The sequence below is a fragment of the Phaenicophaeus curvirostris genome, unplaced genomic scaffold, assembly GCF_032191515.1.
Source record: "Phaenicophaeus curvirostris isolate KB17595 unplaced genomic scaffold, BPBGC_Pcur_1.0 scaffold_129, whole genome shotgun sequence".
Classification (NCBI taxonomy): Eukaryota; Metazoa; Chordata; class Aves; order Cuculiformes; family Cuculidae; genus Phaenicophaeus; species Phaenicophaeus curvirostris.
Window position 1 is genome coordinate 436,569 of NW_027206750.1, and position 5,789 is coordinate 442,357.

Here is a 5,789-nt window from a genome sequence, read left to right on the forward strand (position 1 = left end):
ATGGACGGACAAGTGCGGAGAATACGGGACAAGGGCAAAGAGGTGTGGACAAGGGCAAAGAGGGGCGGACAAGAGTGGAGAATACGGGAAAAGGGCAAAGAGGGGCGGACAAGGGTAAAGTGGGGCGTACAAGTGCGGAGAATACGGGACAAGGGCAAAGAGGGGAAGACAAGTGCAAAGAGTAAAGGACAAGGTCAAAGAGGGGCGGACAAGGGTAAAGAGGGTCATACAAAGGCAAAGAGGGATGGAGAATTGCGGAGAATAAGGGACAAGTGCAAAGAGGGGCGGACAATTGCGGAGAATACGGGACAAGGGCAAAGAGGGGCGGACAAGGGCATAGAGGGGAGGACAATTGCGGAGAATACCCGAGAAAGGCAAAGATTGGTGGAGAAGGGCAAAGAGGGGCGGAAAAGGGCAAAGAGGGGAGGTCAAGGGCAAAGAGGTTAGGACAATTGCGGAGAATACCCGAGAAAGGCAAAGAGGGGCGGACAAGGGCAAAGAGGGGCGGACAAGGGCAAAGAGGGGCGGACAAGGGCAAAGAGGGGCGGACAAGGGCAAAGAGGGGCGGACAAGTGCGGAGAATACAGGACAAGGGCAAAGAGTGGCGGACAAGCACAGAGAATACGGGACAAGGGCAAAGAGGGGTGGACAAGGGCAAAGAGAGGCGGATAAGTGCGGAGAATATGGGACAAGGGCAAAGAGGGGCGGACAATGGCAAAGAGGGGCGGACAAGGGCAAAGAGGGGCGGACAAGGGCAAAGAGGGGCGGACAAGGGCAAAGAGGGGCGGACAAGTGCGGAGAATACGGGACTAGGGCAAAGAGGAACGGAGAAGAGCAGAGAATACTGGACAAGGGCACAGAGGGGAGGAGAAGGACAAAGAAGGGCGGAGAAGGGCAAAGAGAGGCAGACAAGGGGAAAGAGAGGCGGACAAGAACAAAGAGAGCCGGACAAGGGCAAAGAGGGGCAGACAAGTGTGGAGTATACGGGACAAGGGCAAAGAGGGTCGGACAAGGGCAAAGACAGGCGGACAAGTGCAAAGAGGGGCGGACAAGTGCAAAGAGGGGCGGACAAAAGCAAAGAGGGGCGGACAAGGGCAAGGAGGGTCGGACAAGGGCAAAGAGGTTCGGACAAGTGCGGAGAATAAGGGACAAGAGCAAGGAGGGGCGGACAAGGGAAAAGAGGGGCGGAAAAGTGCAAAGAGGGGCGGACAAATGCGGAGAATAGGGGACAAGGGCAAAGATTGGTGGACAAGGGCAAAGAGGGGCGGAAAAGGGCAAAGAGGGGCGGACAAGGGCAAAGAGGAGTGGACAAGTGCGGAGAATACGGGACAAGGGCAAATAGGGGCGGAAAACAGCATAGAGGGGCAGACAAGGGCAAAGAGGAGCGGACAAGTGCGGAGAATACGGGACAAGGGCAAAGAGGGGCGGACAAGTGCAAAGAGGGGCGGACAGCTGCGGAGAATACGGGACAAGGGCAAAGAGAGACAGAGAAGGGCAAAAAGGGTCGGACAAGTTCAAAGGGTGTGGACAAGGTCAAAGAGGGTCGGACAAGGTCAAAGATGGGCGGACAAGTGCGGAGAATACGGGACAAGGGCAAAGAGGGGCAGACAAGGGAAAAGAGAGGCGGACAAGTGCGGAGAATACGGGACAAGGTCAAAGAGGGGCCGATAAAATCGAAGAGGGGCGGACAAGGGCAAAGAGGGGCGGACCAGGGCAAAGAGGGGCCGACAAGTGCAAAGAGGGGCGGATAAGTGCAAAGAGGGGCAGACAAGGGCAAAGAGAGGCAGACAAGGGCAAAGAGGGGTAGACAAGGGCAAAGAAGGGCGGACAAGGGGAAAGATGGTCGGACCAGGGCAATGAGGTGCAGTCAAGGGCAAAGAGAGTCAGACAAGGGCTGAGAATACGGGACAATTGCAAAGAGTTTCGGACAAGTGCAAATAGGGGCGGAGAAGAGCAAAGAGATTTGGACAAAGGCAAAGAAGGGCAGAAAAAGGACAAGAGGGGCGGACAAGGGCAAAGAGGGGCGGAGAAGGGGAAAGAGGTGCGGAGAAGTGTGGAGAATACCGGACAAGGCAAAGAGGGGCGGACAAGGGCAAAGACTGGCGGACAAGTGCAAAGAGGGGCGGACAAGGGAAAAGAGGAGCAGACAAGGGCAAAGAGGAGCAGACAAGGGCAAAGGGTTGTGGTCAAGTGCGGAGAATACGGGAAAAAGGGCAAAGAGGGGCGGACAAGGGCAAAGAGGGGCGGATAAGCGCAAAGAGGGGCGGACAAGTGCGGAGAATACGGGACAACGGAAGGAGGGGCATAGAAGGACTGAGAAAACGGGACAAGGGCACAGAGGGGCATACAAGGGCAAAGAAGGGCAGACAAGGGCAAAGAGGGGGGGACAAGGGCAAAGAGGGGTGGATAAGTTCAAAGAGGGGTGGACAAGTGTAGAGAGGCACGGACAAGAGCAAAGAGGGATGGACAACGGCAAAGAGGGGCGGACAAGTTGGGAGAATAGGGGACAAGGGCAAAGAGGGGCGGACAAGGGCAAAGAGGGGCGGACAAGGGCAAAGAGGGGCGGATAAGTTCAAAGAGGAGCGGACAAGGGTAAACAGGCGCGGATAAGAGCAAAGAGGGTTGGACAAGGGCAAAGAGGGTCGGGTAAGTGCGGAGAACACGGGACAAGAGCAAAGAGGGGCGGAGAAGGGCAAAGAGGGGCGGACAAAAGAAGAGATGGGCGGAGAGGTGTGGAGAATACGGGACAAGGGGAAAGAGAGGCGGACAAGAGCAAAGAGGGGCGGACAAGTGCAAAGAGGGGCGGACAAGTGCAAAGAGGGGCGGACAAGAGCAAAAAGGGATGGACAACGGCAAAGAGGGGCGGACAAGTTCGGAGAATAGGTGACAAGGGCAAAGAAGGGCGGACAAGGGCAAAGAGGGGCGGACAAGGGCAAAGAGGGGCGGAGAAGTGCGGAGAATAGGGGACAAGGGCAAAGAGGGGCAGACAAGGGCAAAGAGAGGCGGACAAGGGCAAAGAGGGGCAGTAAAGGTCAAAGAGGGGCAGACAAGGGCAAAGAGGGGCGGACAAGTGCGGAGAATAGGGGACAAGGTCAAAGATGGGCGGACAAGGGCAAAGAGTGGCGGACAAGGGCAAAGAGGGGCGGAGAAAGGCAAAGAGGGGCGGACAAGGGCAAAGAGGGGCGGACAAGAACGGAGAATAGGGAACAAGGGCAAAGAGGGGCGGACAAGGGCAAAGAGGGGCAGTTAAAGTCAAAGACGGGCGGACAAGAGCAAAGAGGGGCGGACAAGGGCAAAGAGGGGTGGACAAGGGCAAAGAGGGGCGGACAAGGGCAAAGACGGGCAGTTAAGGTCAAAGAGGGGCGGACAAGGGCAAAGAGGGGTGGACAAGGGAAAAGAGGGGCAGACAAGGGCAAAGAGGGGCCGACAAGGGCAAAGAGGGGCCGACAAGTGCTGAGAATACGGGAGAAGGGCAAAGAGGGGCGGAGAAGTGTGGAGAATACGGGACAAGGGCAAAGAGGGGCAGACCAGGGCCAAGAGGGGCAGACAAGGGCAAAGAGGGGCAGACAAGGGCAAAGAGGGGCGGACAAGGGCAAAGGTGTGCGGACAAGAGCAAAGGAGGGCGGAGAAGGGGAAAGAGGGGCGGACAAGGGCAAAGAGGGTTGGACAAGGGCAAAGAGGGGCGTACAAGTACAAAGAGGGGAGGAGAATTGCGGAAAAAACGGGACAAGGTCAAAGAGGTGCGGAAAAGGGCAAAGAGGTTCGGACAAGGGCAAGGAGGGGCGGACAAGGGTAAAGAGGGTCGGACAAGGTCAAAGAGGGTCCGACAACGGCAAAGAGGGGCGGACAAGGGCAAAGAGGGGCGGAAAAGTGCAAAGAGGGGCGGAAAAGTGCAAAGCGGTGCAGAGAATTGCGGAGAATACGGTACAAGGGCAAAGAGGAGCGGCAAGGGCAAAGACGGGTGGACAAGGGCAAAGACGGGTGGACAAGGGCAAAGACGGGCGGACAAGGGCAAAAACGGGCGGACAAGGGCAAAGAGTGTCGGAGAATTGCGGAGAATATGGGACAAGGACAAAGAGGGGCAGACAAGGGCAAAGACTGGCGGAAAAGTGCAAAGACGGACGAACAAGGGCAATGAGGGGCGGACAAGGGCAAAGAGGGGTGGAGAAGGGCAAAGAAGTGGCGGAGAAATGCAGAGAATACGGGACAAGGGCAAAGAGGGGCGGAGAAGGGCAAAGAGCTGCGGACAAGGGCAAAGAATGGCGGAGAATTGCGGAGAATACAGGACAAGGGCAAAGAGGGGCGGACAAGGGCAAAGAGGGGCGGATAAGTTCAAAGAGGAGCGGACAAGGGTAAACAGGCGCGGATAAGAGCAAAGAGGGTTGGACAAGAGCAAAGAGGGTCGGGTAAGTGCGGAGAACACGGGACAAGAGCAAAGAGGGGCGGAGAAGGGCAAAGAGGGGCGGACAAAAGCAGAGATGGGCGGAGAGGTGTGGAGAATACGGGACAAGGGGAAAGAGAGGCGGACAAGTGCAAAGAGGGGCGGACAAGTGCAAAGAGGGGCGGACAAGAGCAAAAAGGGATGGACAACGGCAAAGAGGGGCGGACAAGTTCGGAGAATAGGTGACAAGGGCAAAGAAGGGCGGACAAGGGCAAAGAGGGGCGGACAAGGGCAAAGAGGGGCGGAGAAGTGCGGAGAATAGGGGACAAGGGCAAAGAGGGGCAGACAAGGGCAAAGAGAGGCGGACAAGGGCAAAGAGGGGCAGTAAAGGTCAAAGAGGGGCAGACAAGGGCAAAGAGGGGCGGACAAGTGCGGAGAATAGGGGACAAGGTCAAAGATGGGCGGACAACGGCAAAGAGTGGCGGACAAGTGCAAAGAGGGGCGGAGAAAGGCAAAGAGGGGCGGACAAGGGCAAAGAGGGGCGGACAAGAACGGAGAATAGGGAACAAGGGCAAAGAGGGGCGGACAAGGGCAAAGAGGGGCAGTTAAAGTCAAAGAGGGGCGGACAAGAGCAAAGAGGGGCGGACAAGGGCAAAGAGGGGCAGTAAAGGTCAAAGAGGGGCAGACAAGGGCAAAGAGGGGCGGACAAGTGCGGAGAATAGGGGACAAGGTCAAAGATGGGCGGACAACGGCAAAGAGTGGCGGACAAGTGCAAAGAGGGGTGGACAAAAGGAAAGAGGGGCGGACAAGGGCAAGGAGGGTCGGACAAGGGCAAAGAGGTTCGGACAAGTGCGGAGAATAAGGGACAAGAGCAAGGAGGGGCGGACAAGGGAAAAGAGGGGCGGAAAAGTGCAAAGAGGGGCGGACAAATGCGGAGAATAGGGGACAAGGGCAAAGATTGGTGGACAAGGGCAAAGAGGGGCGGACAAGGGCAAAGAGGAGTGGACAAGTGCGGAGAATACGGGACAAGGGCAAATAGGGGCGGAAAACAGCATAGAGGGGCAGACAAGGGCAAAGAGGAGCGGACAAGTGCGGAGAATACGGGACAAGGGCAAAGAGGGGCGGACAAGTGCAAAGAGGGTCGGACAGCTGCGGAGAATACGGGACAAGGGCAAAGAGAGACAGAGAAGGGCAAAAAGGGTCGGACAAGTTCAAAGGGTGTGGACAAGGTCAAAGAGGGTCGGACAAGGTCAAAGATGGGCGGACAAGTGCGGAGAATACGGGACAAGGGCAAAGAGGGGCAGACAAGGGAAAAGAGAGGCGGACAAGTGCGGAGAATACGGGACAAGGTCAAAGAGGGGCCGATAAAATCGAAGAGGGGCGGACAAGGGCAAAGAGGGGCGGACCA